Source organism: Hylobates moloch, unplaced genomic scaffold, assembly GCF_009828535.3.
Source record: "Hylobates moloch isolate HMO894 unplaced genomic scaffold, HMol_V3 SCAFFOLD_20, whole genome shotgun sequence".
Classification (NCBI taxonomy): Eukaryota; Metazoa; Chordata; class Mammalia; order Primates; family Hylobatidae; genus Hylobates; species Hylobates moloch.
This window is the reverse complement of record NW_026652295.1, coordinates 2881762-2898752: the sequence shown is the minus strand read 5'-3', so window position 1 is coordinate 2898752 and position 16991 is coordinate 2881762. Positions and strand designations below refer to the sequence as shown.

Genomic DNA, 16991 nt, shown 5'->3' with positions numbered 1-16991 from the left:
GATATTTTACATACTTACAATGCTGTATCATTAACTAAGGATCTCCCCCCGAGCATTGAACATCAGTCTGCTATATTTAGTCTACAAACATTATAATTTATAAAAACAACAATAGTGTGGATTTGTGTAATCCTTGGTCCTTGGCTACTGTGGAATTCAACCATCATCACGTTTCTATTTTCTTTTCTTTTCTTTTTTTTTTTTTTGAGATGGAGTTTCACTCTTGTTGCCCAGGCTGGAGTGCAGTGGCACGATCTCAGCTCACCACAACCTCCACCTCCTGGGTTCAAGCGATTCTCCTACCTCAGCCTCCTGAGTAGCTGGGATTACAGGTGTGTGCCACCACACCCAGCTAATTTTGTATTTTTAGTAGAGACGGGGTTTCTCCATGTTGGTCAGGCTGGTCTCAAACTCCTGACCTCAGGTGATCCGCCCGCCTCAGCCTCCCAAAGTGCTGGGATTACAGGCGTTAGCCACCGCGCCCGGCCCATGTTTCTGTTTTCTAATTTATTTACACATTCATTTATTCAACACATATTTATGGGGCTAGGCACCAGGGGTGCAAATATAAATAAGACACTGTTCCTGCCCTTATGGGTCTTACAGTCTAGGAAGAGAAGTAGACATCATCATCTAATTTTTATGTCTTTATTTGAGTTATGTATTCATAATATATTTTCACAAACATCAAAATACAGACTACCGCCCGGGCGCAGTGGCTCACGCCTGTAATCCCAGCACTTTGGGAGGCCGAGGCAGGCGGATCACCTGAGGTCAGGAGTTCGAGACCGGCCTGACCAACATGGAGAAACTCTGTCTCTATTAAAATTGCAAAATTAGCTGGGCATGGTGGCGCATGCCTGTAATCCCAGCTACTCGGGAGGCTGAGGCAGAAGAATTGCTTGAACTTGGGAGGTGGAGGTTGCAGTGAGCCGAGATCACGCCATTGCACTCCAGCCTGGGCAACAAGAGCAAAACTCCGTCTCAAAAAAAAAAAAAAAAAAAAATACAGAATACCTATTTTTTTCACGCTAATCATGAGCAAGTAGCCGCATATGTGTTTTGGTTGGTTGCACTACTTTCTCAAGGCTACAAAAGCAGGAGCACGCAGGATCTAGAGACTTGCTGTCCATTTTTGTGATATAACCTCCAGATGGCACATACTCCCACTTCTGGCCACAGGATGGGTTGTCGGATAAAACATTCTTTCGAATGAGAAAAACAGCTAAGCATTGAAAATGTGAGAACGAGGAAACATAAGATAAAAATAGAATTCACCAGCCTGTTTTATGAAACATCTGTTTAACTCGTTGAATTTAAAGGTAGCAGTTTTACCATATTCCATCCTGTCTGGACTGTACTACATTTAGGATGAGAAGTCAGCAAAGTAGTAGTAACTAGCTGTGTTCACTTATTCTAGTTTTGAACTCTAGGCCATTTGTGAAGAAAACCGGAAAACTGCTTCATGTTTCAAGCCTAGAACCAATCATTAATCCGTTTGGAAAAACTTCAAAAATTTATTTTTAAAAAGCCTTATAACTTACAAGTTGAAAGAATAGCACAGTCAGTCTCTGCATGCCCTTCCTCTGCCTTCAGTCGTTTTTAACATTTTGCCCATTTTGCCACGTTTGTGTGTAAGCTTTTTTTTTCTGCTGAATTATTTGAAAGTAGATTGCAGACATCACGATGCTTCACCCTAAATGTTTCAGCACGCACCTCCTGGGTACAAAGGCATTCTCTGATGTAACCACAGTGGCAGCACCACACCCGAAAAATGTATCACTGGTATTCAACAGGGCCACCTCATATCCAGCCACTAGCTGTGGCACCCTGGGATTAGGTCAGCCCTGCCCTGCTGCTTGGGCACTGAGCCCTGTCCCTGCCCCACGCCTGCCCCATCCAGAACTAATAGTGTGACTTGGTGCACCATCATGTCCAGAGACGGAGCCTGCTGCCTTCACCCACCAGCTCAAACTGCTCAATCCAATGCCTTCCCAATGAATATCTGTGTGTGCCCTTCCCCATCCCTGTGGGCCAGCACCACAGGTAGTCGGCTGCCTCTTGATGGCGACCTATGCCACGCTGCAGCTGACCATGGATGTTTGAAAGGACAAGTGAAGACGTCAATCATTGAGATGGCTTGGATTTCTGTCCCTGCCCAAATCTCCTGTTGAATTGTAATCTTCAGTGTCGGAGGAGGGGCCTGGTGGGAGGTGACTGGATCATGGGGGCGGATGTCCCCCTTGCTGTTCTTGTGTTAGCGAGTGAGTTCTCACGAGATCTGGTTGTTTGAAAGTATGTAGCACCTCCCCCTTCGCCCTCTTCCTCCTTCTCCCGTCATGTGAGACATGCCTGTTTCCCCTTTGCTTTCTGCCATGACTGTAAGTTCCCTGAGGCCTCTCCAGCCATGCTTCCTGTACAGCCTTCGGAACTGTGACTCAATTAAACCTCCTTTCTTCATAAATTACCCAGTCTCAGGTAGTTATTTACAGCAATCCCAGAACAGACTAATACAACCATACATAATATGACTGGCCACCGACATTTCCAAGCTGTTCTTTGCATATAATATTGCCGGGAAAAATGGCTTTCAGCAACACCCATGAGCTTGAATGTCATTAATATTTATTTCAGAAGAGAGCTGCTCATAAAAGCAAAGTGCCTTTCAGCTTCTCAGTAAAGTATAGAGGCAATGCTTGGGTTGGGTGGAGATCGAATTGTTAAAGGCGGTAAGGGAGTGGGCTGCCGTGACCCTCATTTCCCTCGCTTGCTTAGTCCTTCAACCTGGACCTGTCTCTTGCAACAGGGAAAGGAGAGCAAGTTCTTTAAGTCTCTGTGGCCCTCTGCAGAGACCATCACAGGACGGAGCACAATAAGCAAAGAAGCCACACCAAGATGAATAGACCTTGTGACCCAGAGTCATGCCGGCCCTGGGCCTTGTCCTGGCCAGTCTCAGGGCCGGGGACTGGCGGGCTCTGCAGAGCCCTTTGCCTATCAGGGGAGTGGGTGGGTTGCTCAGATCCTGGCATTTCTCGAGGGGCACAGGCTCATGTGAACAAGGAGGAGTACTCACTCCTTGCTGTGAGAAGAAAAAGCCTGGGAGAAAAGGAAAAGGCAGGGGAGTGAATAAAAATAGAAACAGGCTCAGTGCTCTGACAGGCAAGATCCTCAATGAATCGGGCCCTTCAGTGAGTGGAAATATCTCATTTGAACTAGAATCCCACGGATAAGCTTTGGGGCTGTTTTCGCCACATTAACGCCCTGACAAAGGCCTGCACTATTGTTGATGCAGGAAATGAGAGGCGCTGGCTGGATTCCCCCTTCCTCCCTATTTATGCAGACGATCCTGGAGGCTGTGTGGTGGTTACCTAGGAAACAGCTTGGATGTGAAACTTCAGAAAATGTGCTGTCAGGCAGCAGGGGATGCGATTGCTGATTTTTTGCAGGCATTGTGCGATGCCAGGCCATTTTATTAACCCCTCTGAACCAGCTTCCTCACATGTAAGCAGGAGATAATATCTACGTCTTTGTGTGTGTGTGTGTGTGTGTGTGTGTGTGTGTGTGTGTGTGTGTGTAGCACCATAGCTGGTTGTAGAACCCAGAAGACGTTCAATGTAGATGTTTTTCCCTTCTCTTCTACCCACCTCACAAGCTTGCTGCACTTAACAGGCACCACTGAATAAATAGGATATAGATATGATATAGAAACAGCTTTGGCAATGAACGAGAAGTTAACTGAATTTGTGTAACTGGAATTACATTTAAAGTGTAATAAGTAAGTTCCTTATATGGTGATAGATGATCAATCTTTTGTAAATTGAAAAGTCATTTAAGATACAAATACTTCTAATTCGTCACTTTGGTAAGCTTAAAATTTTAAATGCAGGCCGGGTGCCGTGGCTCACGCCTGTAATCCCAGCACTTTGGGAGGCCGAGGCGGGCAGATCACGAGGTCAGGAGGTCGATACCATCCTGGCTAACACGGTGAAACCCCGTCTCTAAAAATTAAAAAAAAAAAAAAGTTAGCTGGGTGTGGTCGTGGGCGCCTTTAGTCCCCAGCTACTGAGGCTGAGGCAGGAGAATGGCGTGAACCCGGGAGGTAGAACTTGCAGTGAGCTGAGATCGCACCACTGCACTCCATCCTGGGCCACAGAATGAGACTCCATCTCAAAAAAGAAAAAAGTTAAATGTAATAGTCTGGATGTTCTTTGAATAAGCACAGCCACACAGTAAGGGTTGAGGGGCCTTATAACAAGCACCCCTTTTGGAGTTGAGACCCAAAAGAGAGATGGGTGTGGGAGTCAGATCTAGCAATAGCGAAATGCCTGCATAATCGCTGATGAAATCCATGTTACCGACTTGTGCAGCAACAATAGGCCTTTCAATGTCGCCCTCCTACCCCCGAACCAGAGAGACTTCACAATCTCCCCACAGACAGTGCTGGGTGACTGTGGCCACTGCCGGCCTCAGCACTGAGCTCCCTGATCCGGCTTTTGCTGCACGGCATGGGAGCCCCAAGCACACGCTGTCTGCCAGCCAGACACCTGTCTCCCCGTGGTGAGAGTCAGCAGTATAACTAGAGGTTGTTGACCAAGTGAGCATTAAAGACTTCAAAGAAGTCAAAACTAGAAGCTTCCAGTTTAACAAAGCAAATGTTACACGGACCACAGACTCCCCCTTCATATTCTCCCAGCTGCTGGGAGTTGGGGCCACTGCTGGCCCTCAGAGAGCCCCTCTCTTAGAGTCATCTTCAGCTAAAGTGAGCAGCCCACCCACAGTCACAGCCCCTCCTCAGGGACGGCTTAGTGCAAGTGCTGGGCACTGGGGGATAGTACAAAGGTTTAGTTCCCTTGCCTCAGTTTGGGGCATCTCTGAGGGTCATCTGAGCTCCAGAGATACTTGGGACAGACCGAGACAGTTCCTGGGAATGCACCACCTGACTCCTGGCGTCCCCAGTCTTCCATTCTTCATTCTCTGACATGCTTCACATGCAAATCTCCTTCTGAGTCTGTTTCCCCATGAACCAACCTGAGACAATTCATTTTAAAGTAACTACATCATATGTGCAGATTATAAGAAGGTGATGGACTTCATCACATAGAATTGTATCTGGAAACTCATGTTCTTTGGTCATTTTTCTTGATACATGATCATGTTTCTCATTTTTAAAAATCATTCTCGGCCGGTTGCGGTGACTCATGCCTGTCATCCCAGCACTTTGGGGTGCCAAGGCAGATGGACCACCTGAGGTCAGGAGTTCGAGACCAGCCTGGCCAACATGATGAAACCCCGTCTCTGCTAAAAATACAAAATACATTAGCCGAGCATGGTGGCGGGCGCCTGTCATCCCAGCTACTCGGGAGGCTGAGGCTCAGGAGAATTGCTTGAACCCTGGAGGCACCATTGCACTCCAGCCTGGGCAACAAGAGCCAAAACTCTGTCAAAAAAAAAAAAAGAGAAAAACTATTCTCTGAAGAATTCCTATCTATCCAATGTTGGACCTCCAGCCCAGTTCTCATTTTCTTTTTTTTTTGAAACAGAGTCTTGCTTTGTCACCCAGGCTAGACTACAGTGCCATGATCTCAGCTCACTGCAACCTCCGCCTCCCAGCTTCAAGTGATTCTCATGCCTCAGCCTCCCGAGTGGCTGGGATTACAGGCGTGCACCACCATGCCCGGCTAAGTTTTTGTATTTTTAGTAGAGATGGGGATTCACCATATTGGTCAGGCTGGTCTCGAACTCCTGACCTTAGGTGATCCACCCGCCTTGACCTCCCAAAGTGCTGGGATTACAGGCGTGAGCCACTGAGCCCGGCCAGTCCTCATTTTCTTATCAGTTCTTTCCTGTTTTCCATCTCCTTCTCTTCTTACTGCACTTTCTAGGAGACTCACTTGACCTATTTTCCAAGGTCTTCATGTGTTCACTTGTGTTTTTATATAGTTCTCAAGAACTTTTCTTTATTCTCCAAATTTTATTTTTTACATCTTCCTATTCTTATTTCATGGATTCTCTATCATCTCTTATCTGAGGAAATTCATGAGGTTTTCAAAGATGTTTTCCTCCCCCTACATAATTTCCTCTATGTTTCCGTTTTTACCCCTGTTTGCTTGTTTGGGTATATAGATGTATTTATTTATTTATTTATTTTTGAGATGGAATCTCTCTGTTGCCCAGGCTGCAGTGCAATGGTACGGTCTTGGCTCACTGTAACTTCCACCTCCCAGGTTCAAGCAATTCTCCTGCCTCAGCCTCCTGAGTAGCGGGGACTACAGGCACATGCCACCACACCCGACTTATTTTTGTATTTTTAGTAGAGATAGAATTTCACCCTGTTGGCCAGATTGGTCTGCCCTATGATGTCAGCTCTGTTTGTTCTGTTTCTGGAGAATCCTGACTGATGCTACACCTTTGAAAGGTGACTCTGCCACTTTGTCAGTCAAGAGCTGGAGCCTGCTTCCCTATCTCTTCAACCTAGGTTTGACCGCATGATTTGCTTTGGCAGATGGAACATTAGCAGCTGGGGACCTTTCTGCCACCACAAAAGCCTAGATTATCCTGATGGACGACGGAAGACACATGGCCGTTGTTCCAGCTGACATCAAGCCAACCACTGGACAGGACAGGGAGGCTCCCGTAGAACACAAAGGCCCAAATGAACTGGCCTGGAGCAGAGAAACTGCTCAGCCAAACTGCAAAGCTGTGATTAACAAAGGCTTCATCTTAATCCACCAAATCTTGGGGTGGTTTGTTACACAGCAAACACTGACTGATATAGTCATTGTCATTAGGTCTTTCTTGAGCTGATCATATTCCCCAGAGTAGAATATGCCAATGTCCTGCTCCTTGTTCCTGGCTGCCAGCACTGTAAGAGCTGAGGGGAAGGCTGGGGTTTTCAGCACTCAATATGTAAGTATTCCCTTCATTTTCCAAGCAAGTTAGGGCAATTTATGAAGCTTTAGAGGGCACACAGTGTCCACATAGAAGACTGCCCTCATGTCTGACATCACGTACAAGTTTGGAGGGTTCCCAAACCACCCTCAGCTTCAACAATTTGCTAGAAGGACTCACATAACTCACTGAACGCTGTTGTACTCACAGTTATGGTTTATTGCAGGGAACAGAACACGGCTTAAAATCAGCCAAGGGAGGAGACGCATGACGTGGAGACCAAGAGGGGCCCCAATGCAAAGGTTCAGGTTGTCCTTTCCCGGTGGAGTCCTGCACACTGTTAACTCTGCCCTCACCGGCTTTGATGTGTGACAACGTGCCCAGAGCATCACCAATCAGGAAAGCCCACCTGAGCCTTTGGGGCCCAGCATTTTTTTCCGGGCTTGACCACACATCACCGACATGGCTGGCCTTTACTGCTTAGACCCTCCTGGAGGCAAGGCTGATACCTTTCATCTCCAGTCCCTGGGAGATTGGAACTGATGTTATGTGGCACAAAGCATGTGTCGTGAATCACATTGTTAGGCTGTCTGGTGGCTAATCCCCCCAAAGCAAAGACACTCCAGTTAGGACATTCCAGGGGCCTAGAGATCACCTCCTAGGTGCCAACGGCAAAGGCTGGACCTCTCTTTGGGCAAAATCAATTTTTCACTACATAAGCTACCCTCTGGCATTTGGCCAAGGCTTTCTTATACAGCAAAACAATCGTCTTTGTTTAGGCATCTATAGTTAGTGTAGTGTTTATTAGACAGATAGAGCAATAGTGGGAAACTCGTCTGTCCTATAAAGCCATTACATACATTTTCATATTTTTATACTGTTAATAATTTGATATTACTCTTTTCCTCCCTTGATCTGCTGTTATTTGTACGTTCTGATAAATTTATACTGAGTTATTTAGCATAGAAATTAGGTAATAGTCAGCTAAACCCAGTTCTTCCTCAGGTCAGCCATTTTATTACAACCTGAAGAGGTTTTAACTCAATCTCTCAATATATTTGATCATCAATATCAGCATTATTCTAAGACTTGTTTATATAAGGTAGTTGACTCTTATTGGTAATAAGGCCAGTGTTACACCACATCACAGTATGGTAACCCAAAAAATAGAAGCCAAAAGATATCACCACATTACCAGAATCCTACTTCATCATTATCAATTACTCCAGTTTCATCATATGGCCAAAATGTCCATCAATCATCAATCAAATGACCACCAATCATTATATCATATGACCAAAATGTCTCCCGAATGCTAACACTCAGGTTTGCAGACTTTCATTCGACATGGTCAGGTTCCAAAAGCACATGCAGTCTCAGCAATCCATAGCTCCACCTTTTCAGGCATCAGGTATATAACTGTGGTAAGAGACGGTATCAGCCAGGAGCGGTGACTCACACCTATAATTCCAGCGCTTTGGGAGGCCAGTGGGCAGATCACTCGAGGTCAGGAGTTCGAGACCAGTCTGGCCAACATGGTGAAACCCCGTCTCTACTAATAATACAAAAATTAGCCAGGCATGGTGGTGCATGCCTGTAATCCCAGCTACTTGGGAGGGTGAGGCAGGAGAATCGCTTGAATCCAGGAGGCAGAGGTTACAGTGACCCGAGATCACACCATTGCACTCTAGCCTAGGCAACAAGAGTGAAACTCTGTCTAAAAAAAACAAAACAAACAAAAAAAGAGACAATATCACCTCTCGCTCAGAGTCTTTCTTGAAGCGCCAATGTAAATATCAGATCTCCCTCATGGCATAAACCATTTATTCCTCCCTTTGCTCTTAGCTGCCTTTCCCCTTCTCTCTATCATTTTATTTTTACCAGTGTTTCCATCTTTGGAAAGGACGGTAGGTTTGGCCACTATGCTGGTATAGACTGCCAGAAGCAAGCACGGTGAAGCAAGGACTTCTGCCTCAGTCGTTTCCCACTCATATAGGATAGAGGCACACAGGCACAGAACTAGTGCACTCTCCCAATAACCAGGTAACACAGCTGCATTCAACGCTAACCCCAATTTTGCCAGACAGGGTGAGGCACAGCTCACACCATCAGGCCCCCAGGAATTCTGACACAAAGCTTTAAAGGCCTGGTTCCAGCTTCTTGCTTAGGGATCATCCCTCCTTCTGGCACCTACCATTGCTGCCATGATCCTGCAGCCGCTGCATGAGGTAGGAAAAACGGAAGGTGAAGTGACATAGGGAAGAACTGTGTAGTCACATTAGCATCCCCCCATCCCTGCCTCCCCAGATCCCACAGAAAAGTCGAGGACTGTGGCCGGTGTGCACTCCCTTGGGCCCCTCTTGTGGAGTGTGTGCGTGAAGGCATGTAAGCCAGCCCTTCCTGCCTTTATCACCCTGTTTTAGACAACACACATTTCAATTGCCTGTTCCACTTCTCTATCAAACTTTTATTCTGAGGGTTAAAGTGTGTTCCAAAGAAATGTAATTGCCTGATTGGTTCATCCTGCCTTCTGACCAGAAAAGCCAATGCACTGAGAACAGCAGGTTTCTTTCAATAGAAAAAGTTTAACGGCCGGGTGCAGTGGCTCACGCCTGTAATCCCAGCACTTAGGGAGGCCGAGGCAGGCGGATCACCTGAGGTCAGGAGTTCAAGACCAGCCTGGCCAACACGGTGAAATCCTGTCTCTACTAAAAATACAAAAAAATTAGCCGGGCGTGGTGGCGGGTGCCTGTAATCCCAGTTACTCAGGAGGCTGAGGCAGGAGAATCGCTTGAACCTGGGAAGCAGAGGTTGCAGTAAGCCAAGATCGTGCCACTGCACTCCAGCCTGGGTGACAGAGCGAGACTCCATCTCAAAAAAATAAACAAATAAATAAATAAATAAAAGTTTTCACTATCACAAGGCTGGCCAAAAGGAAAGAGTTGACTACTCAAATCACTCTCCTCAGAAATTCAGAGACTAGGGCTTTTAAAGGAGAATTTGGCAGGGAGGGGGCTAGGGAACGGGGAATGCTGATTGCTTGGGTTGAGGATAAAATCACGGGGTTGAAGCTGTCTTCCTACTGTTCTCAAGTTCCTGGGTGGGATCGCAAAACTAGTTCAGCCAGTTTCCCATTCTGGGTGGTGCCAGCTGGTTCATCAGGATGCAGAGTTTTGAACACCAGTCTTGGGTTTGACAATAGTGATGTTATCTATAGGAGCAGTTGGGGAGGTTATGACTCTTATGCCCTCTAGAACAATGGCTGGTTATTGTTTCACTATGCCTACATCTTAGCAGAGTTCAGACCCCTTCCTAATCTTTTTGTTTTTTTTTTTTTTTTTTTTTTGAGACGGAGTCTTGCTGTGTTGCCCAGGCTGGAGTGCAGTGGCACAATCGCGGCTCACTGCAAGCTCCGCCTCCCGGGTTCACGCCATTCTCCTGCCTCAGCCTCTCCGAGTAGCTGGGACTACAGGCGCCCGCCACCACGCCCGGCTAACTTTTCTTTTGCATTTTTAGTAGAGACGGGGTTTCACTGTGGTCTCGATCTCCTGACCTCGTGATCCGCCCGCCTCAGCCTCCCAAAGTGCTGGGATTACAAGCGTGAGCCACCGCGCCCGGCCGACCCCTTCCTAATCTTAATCCGTGGCCTTTCATAGTGTTAAAAAAGCAATTTGATCTTTGCACAAGGAAGCGTGTAGTTTTGGAAAGGGCTACTATCATGCTTACATTAAGGTTAACCTATGAACTAAATTCCTCTCTAGGTTAGCTTAGGCTATGCCCAGGAATGAACAAAGACAGTTTAGAGCTTAAGAGCCCAGAGTCAGCTATGCCAGGTTTCTCTTACTGTCATAATTTTGCAAATACAGCTTGAGTGATTAACTGGTCTAAATTGGGGCAGTATTTTCAATTCTAGTCCTTTTGTGGTAACACCTGCATCTACCACTGCTCAACACCCAGTCCAGAGCCAGTGCCTGTTCCCGTCAAGACCCGTTTGTAAACACCAGGAGCTTGTGTCCTGAATTGGTGGGCTCTTGGTCTCACTGACTTCAAAAAAGACCACACAACCTCGCAGTGAGTGGTCCATCTTTTAGGGTGGCACGTCTGGGATTTGTTCCTTCTGATGTTAGGATGTGTTTGGGGTTTCACCAGCTCAGGAGTGAAGCTGCGGACCTTGCAAGTGAGCATTACAGCTCTTAAAGCAGCGCATCTGGAGTTGTTCGTTCCTCCTGGTTGGTTCGTGGTTCTCACTGGCTTCAAGAGTGAAGTTACTGACTTTCACGGTGAGTGTTGCACCTTATGAGAGCAGGGTGAAGCCAGCAAGTAAGCAGCAACAACACTTATCGCAAACAGCAAAAGAACAAAAACACCACCGTGCGGAAGGGGACGCAATCGGATTGCCACTGTTGGATGGGGCAGCCTGCTTTTATTCTCTTATCTGGCCCCACCCACATCCTGCTGATTGGTAGAGTCGAGTGGTCTGTTTTGACAGGGCACTGATTGGTGCGTTTACAATCCCTGAGCTACACATAAAGGTTCTCCACGTCCCCACCAGATTAGCTAGATACAGTGTGTGGATTGGTGCATTGACAAACCCTGAGCTAGACACACGGTACTGATTGGTGTGTTTACAAACCTTGAGCTAGATACAGAGTGCCCATTGGTGTATTTACAATCCCTGAGCTAGACACAAAGGTTTTCCACCTCCCCACCAGATTCAGGAGCCCAGCTGGCCTCACTCAGTGGATCCCGCACCAGGGCGGCAGGTGGAGCTGCCCGCTAGTCCCGTGCCGTGCACCCGCACTCCTCAGCCCCTGGGCGGTGGATGGGACCGGGAGCCACGGAGCAGGGGGCGGCGCTCGTCAGGGAGGCTTGGGCTGCACAGGAGCCCATGGAGCGGGGTGGAGCGGGGTGGAGCGGGGTGGGGCGGGGGGGAGGCTCAGGCATGGCGGGCTGCAGGTCCTGAGCCCTGCCTCGCGGGAAGGCAGCTAAGGCCCGGCGAGAAATCGAAATTGAGCACAGCAGCTGCTGGCCCAGGTGCTAAGCCCCTCACTGCCCCGGGCCGGTAGGGCCCGCCAGCCGCTCTGAGTGTGGGGTCCGCCGAGCCCACGCCCACCCGGAACTCGCGCTGGCCCGCAAGCACCGTGCGCAGCCCCGGTTCCCGCCCGCACCTCTTCCTCCACATCTCCCCGCAAGCCTAGGGAGCCGGCTCCGGCCTTGGCCAGCCCAGAAAGGGGCTCCCACAGTGCAGCGGCGGGCTGAAGGGCTCCCCAAGTGCCGCCAAAGTGGGAGCCCAGGCAGAGGAGGCACCGAGAGCGAGTGAGGGCTGCCAGCATGCTGTCACCGCTCAGAGCCATTAGCATCAGACCAACTTGGCAGCTCCGTGCAGGGCCTTGCCCTGGAGAATCTGCCCCACCACCATCCACATCCCTGCTTCTCTTGCTGGCTGGCTGAGCAGCTGGTATTGTGTGCCTCAGAGAGCACAAGAGGAACATGTGTGGATTCAGCCATGTCTACACTGCAGCATCCCCACTACCCCCATCCACGCCTTCCATGAACCCAGGTGGCCACCCAAGCAAGTGCACAGGATACCCACTTGCCAATTCCAACCACTTTCTCATCCCGGAAGGGCGTTCTGATGGGCGCTGACATGTCCTACTTCAACGTAGCCCTCAGATTCTCATAGTGATTTCCACAGGGCTGTGCCCCATATGTGCATCCCTTTAAGAGGCCAGCTTTCCATTGCCACCTGGCTTAGTCTATGGCCAGGCCATTGGCTACTGTCCATGAGTCGGCAAAAACTCAAACAGAGGGGCAAACAGCATGCATCTCAGCCCACTGAGCTGATTGGTTTGTACCTTGTGCAGTCAGAATGGCGCCTTCCAAATAGGATGCTGTCTGCTCACATTGGAACTGCCATCCATAAACCAAGTAGCTCTTTGTTGATCAATAAAAGTTGTTTATAGGGTAACACTCAACTGGTTATACGGCCCAGCAGCTCCTCGGGTGGTTCCGAGTCAATGCTAGGGGAGAAGAGGCTCCTTGCTCGCAAGTATCTCCTCCTTGCATTCCCCTGGTACCATGGTCCTGTATAAACCAATTCCATTTTACTATGGAGCTTTTCTGAGCACTCTTTTCTCCATTAGAGTGTTTCTCTGACATTGTCCAAGACATTCTGAATATTTCAGGTTTTAAGATCAGTTTATGTCCTTCAGTCATAGGGCAGCTTCAATTAATGTCCAGTAGAAGGTTAGTAACTAATTGCCTTTTGAATGGAATTTTCCTAGTCCAAAATCCCAGTAGTCATCACTGGGTGGCTCTCAGAGGCTACTACAATAAGTTCCAACCTGCCCCCTGCACAGACACATTGCACAGATAATCTGTCTCCATCATTACTCTAGTAAAATTAACAACCTGCATGGGCTCCAGTAATTTTCTTGATTCCTATTTTTGGCATGTTCAGCCAATATTGGCTGAAGGGTAGATTTACATGCTTAATGTCTTATAGTACTAGGTGAGGGAAGCAGTCCCCAGTCAGACTCAATATCCATGTGCTTAATAAACTCAGGTAAAGGAGATACCACCACTTCACATAAAGTCTGTTCAGACATTCCAAATTTCATCCAAACTTTCACTTAATTTCTTCAATATTTCATTCCCATATCCTCTCAATCTAACTGTAGCCCCTTAGAACTTCAACAGCTTTTTGGAATCACAGTGCATGGGCCTCCTGTGTCAAGGAGTCCTAGAAATGTCTTCTCTCCACCTGCTGACCATTTACCCACATGCATGCATACACCCTCAGTTCCCCAGCTGAAGATGGGGTTAAGGGACTCAGGCCCTTTTGTCAATCTTCATCCTGATTAGATTGTGAGACCATTGTCTCAATGATTGAAAATCAGGTTTCTCATTGTCATCCTTGCTTGCTGGCTTTTAAAATTCCTCCAAACTATGAAGCAGAGTTTGTTTAAAGTGAATAAAGCAGATTTATTTAAAGCCCTTCACAGCCGGGCACGGTGGCTCATGCCTATAATCCCTGCACTTTGGGAGGCCGAGACAGGCAGATCACCTGAGGTCAAGAGCTCAAGACAAGCCTGGTCAACATGGTGAAACCCCGTCTAGTAAAAATACAAAAATTAGCCAAGCATGGTGGCGGGTGCCTGTAATTCCAACTACTTGGGAGGCTGACGCAGGAGAATCGCTTGAATCTGGGAGGCAGAGGTTGCAGTGAGCCAAGATCACGCCACTGCACTCCAGCCTGGGTGACAGAGCAAGACTCCGTCTCAAAAAAAAAAAAAAAAAAAAAAAAATCTTCACTGCTGGGGGACAAGCAGGGACTCCCATCAGTCCCTACAGTTTCTGAGAGTGCTGCATTAAGGCTTTTGTCTTCACTCCATCAAGGTCTGCTGTATTCCTCCCATTAATAACCACTGAAAGATTTCTGTCCTGCTGGGATGAGTCCCTTGACTTTCTCCTCTGTCCTTCCCCCATTCCCCTGCACATCTTAGCTATTGGTTGCATCTGCTTAACTGTTCCCTCTGGTAGCAGCACTGACGTTAGTGGCTCTAGCTTGGGCCCACCTGAATACAAGCTTAGAACAGCCTCAGGATCCATCCCAATACTCTTACTTTTATTTTAGTTGTTACAGATAACAATAACCAAGAGATTGGTACTAGCTTGTTCCTTGTTACTTTTCATTTCCTTATTTATCCGGTACCAACTCCTCAGAATTGGAGCCATTATTTCTAAATTCCTTTGGTAACTTCTGCCTCCAGCAACTAACTGCAGCACAGCACCATTTCCGTACCACTGGCAACCCTGTGGCCATCCAGTAATCAAAGGCTCATTACTTCCAACCATTTAATCACCCCCAGCCCTTTCCTCCTTCTTCCTCTCAAATCACATGTTTCAGCGAGTCAGGGTGGGGCTAGTGAATCCCACCTATGACACCAACTGTGAAGTGTTTTGGCGACCTGTAATGTCAGAGGGAACAGTCATTAAGACCACTGTTGCTTCTGAAACCAATTGCAAATACAAGGGTCTCCAGGATCACCCTTAGGTTTGATAATTTACTAGGAGGAGTCACAGAACTTAACTGAAATCTGTTATACTTACAGTAGTGATTTTTTTTTTACATGGAAAGGATACAAATCCAAACCAGCCAAGGGAAAAGTGCCTACAGTGAAGTCCAGGGGACTCAAACGTAGTTTTTTTTTGTGGAGTCAGGGCATATTACTTTCCCAATATCAACATATGACAACACACATGGAGTGTTACTGACCAGTGAAGCTCACATAAGCTTTGTTGTTCAGTTTTTACTGTGGTTTGGGTGCATGTTTGTGGATGTCCTAGACTACGCATCCGAACTCCATCATTTTCACAGGCAGCTACCCCTGGAACACCTCTTGATTCTAGGGGTGCACACTACAGGCATGGCCTACCCTCAGGAGGACTGACCCAGAGAGAAGTGTTCTCAGGCATTGGAAGTGGGTTCTGGGCAATCTGAGAACGACATTCAAGCACCATAATATTTGGAACGTGGTCTAGAACAGGAATGCAAGCTTTGAGTGAACATGACCTCTTTGATCTACAAATTGTCTCCTATGGGAAGGGGGCTGGACAGGAAAGGAAAAAGCATGCCTGCTGGTTGGAATAGATCCTGTTATTTAGCTAATCCTCTTTGTGCTTTTCAAATCTTTAATTAGCCCACCTTCTCTTCTTAACTACTACTGGATTATCACTGATTTAAGTTTTTCAGACACTAGACAATACAAAAGATCTACAGAAACTTTACATCTACAAGCCAAGGCACAGAATATCAGCCCCAGAAAGAGACTGTGACCTTCCTTCCTCATCAGGATCCCAAGAAGCCATAGAACAAGAGGCTAAGAGGTTGGAAGGACACTGGAAAGGCTTCATGCTGCTGTAGGTCGCGGACAGACAAGCTTTGTGTCTGGAGCTGCTGCTAGTGGGCCACTCAGTAAGTTCACCCAGGCTCCCACATTCTCCATGCTCTGTTTCAGGAAACAACCAGAACTGTGGACAATCTTACCAAAGATACTAACCTCATCACCAGAGAATTAAAGAAATCCAGTGAGTGGCCCACAACAATTGGCTGGTATAGGACATGATCCTAGCTTCCCATGGGGCACTTGGGATTGTGCAATCAGAAGTGACTGATGTGCATATGTTTCCACAGACCTCTCTGATGTCTATGCCATCACCAAAAATATTCAGACTGCAAACCAGGAAATGCATGGAATCGCCACTATCATCCTTATACTTCCGTTTAAGGACACTCCAGGCCCAACGTCTCAAGGCCTTTTAGGCTAGCTTCCTTCAAACCTCAAATCTTGGTTTCTGTCTAATTTAACCTTTAACCCTTTTCCCATTTGCCCTGAGAACACTTGCCGGCAGCACTTCTGGCTGCAGCATTTACCCAAAGATACCTTTGCCAGGAAAGACCTTGCTTTTATTATTACTATTGCATTTCTCTAGCATATTGACATTGGAAACAGAAGACATCATTGTATTTATAGCATTCTGTTTTTAGTGGTGGTAGCTCCATTTACAAAATATAGTAATTCTTGATCGCTGAAAATGTCAGAGCCTAGAAAACGCAGCATTCCTATGCGTGATGTTAACATCATTAAATAGCTGTTGGCCAAAGACTCATGTGATGAATACAGTTTTTCTAAAATAAATGGCTCAGATGATTCAGATGATTCTGATATTAGGTCTGTTTAGAAATAAAACTTCAAAAACAGTTTTTATATTTTACTTCCACACTGAAAATCAGTCAGATTTGCTTTGGCCTCAAAGAATGTGTTTATGTAAAATTAAATGAGCACTAGCAGCCAGCTGTACTTTTTTTTCCTAAATGGGAAAAGGGTTAATAATTATTATTTTAAACATATGCTAGGTATACCTCTCTTGAATGCTGATCTCTAAGACTCTCTAACACCTGTCATTCTAGAACACAGTCAGCAGATGACACAGCTAGATCTTCCGGGCCATTGAGAACACGAAGGCCAGCGCACCCCTGAGACCTAATTGAATCCGCCTCAACCTTACAGTGAAGGCTATTCCATCCCTACAGTGAAGGC

The 16991-nt window shown here is 47.0% G+C and overlaps 1 protein-coding gene and 1 long non-coding RNA gene across 2 annotated transcripts in view; both read left to right on the top strand.

The window, feature by feature from the left end:
- LOC116460404 (tubulin beta-1 chain-like) overlaps nucleotides 1-16991 on the top strand; it is a 49993-nt gene that overhangs the window by 28234 nt on the left and 4768 nt on the right. The gene's annotated exons all lie outside the window — the stretch shown is intronic.
- On the top strand, nucleotides 2333-16554 carry LOC116459723 (uncharacterized). The gene is made up of 3 exons (XR_004245660.1): nucleotides 2333-2433; nucleotides 6476-6906; nucleotides 15644-16554. It is a non-coding gene; the product is annotated as an uncharacterized LOC116459723 (long non-coding RNA).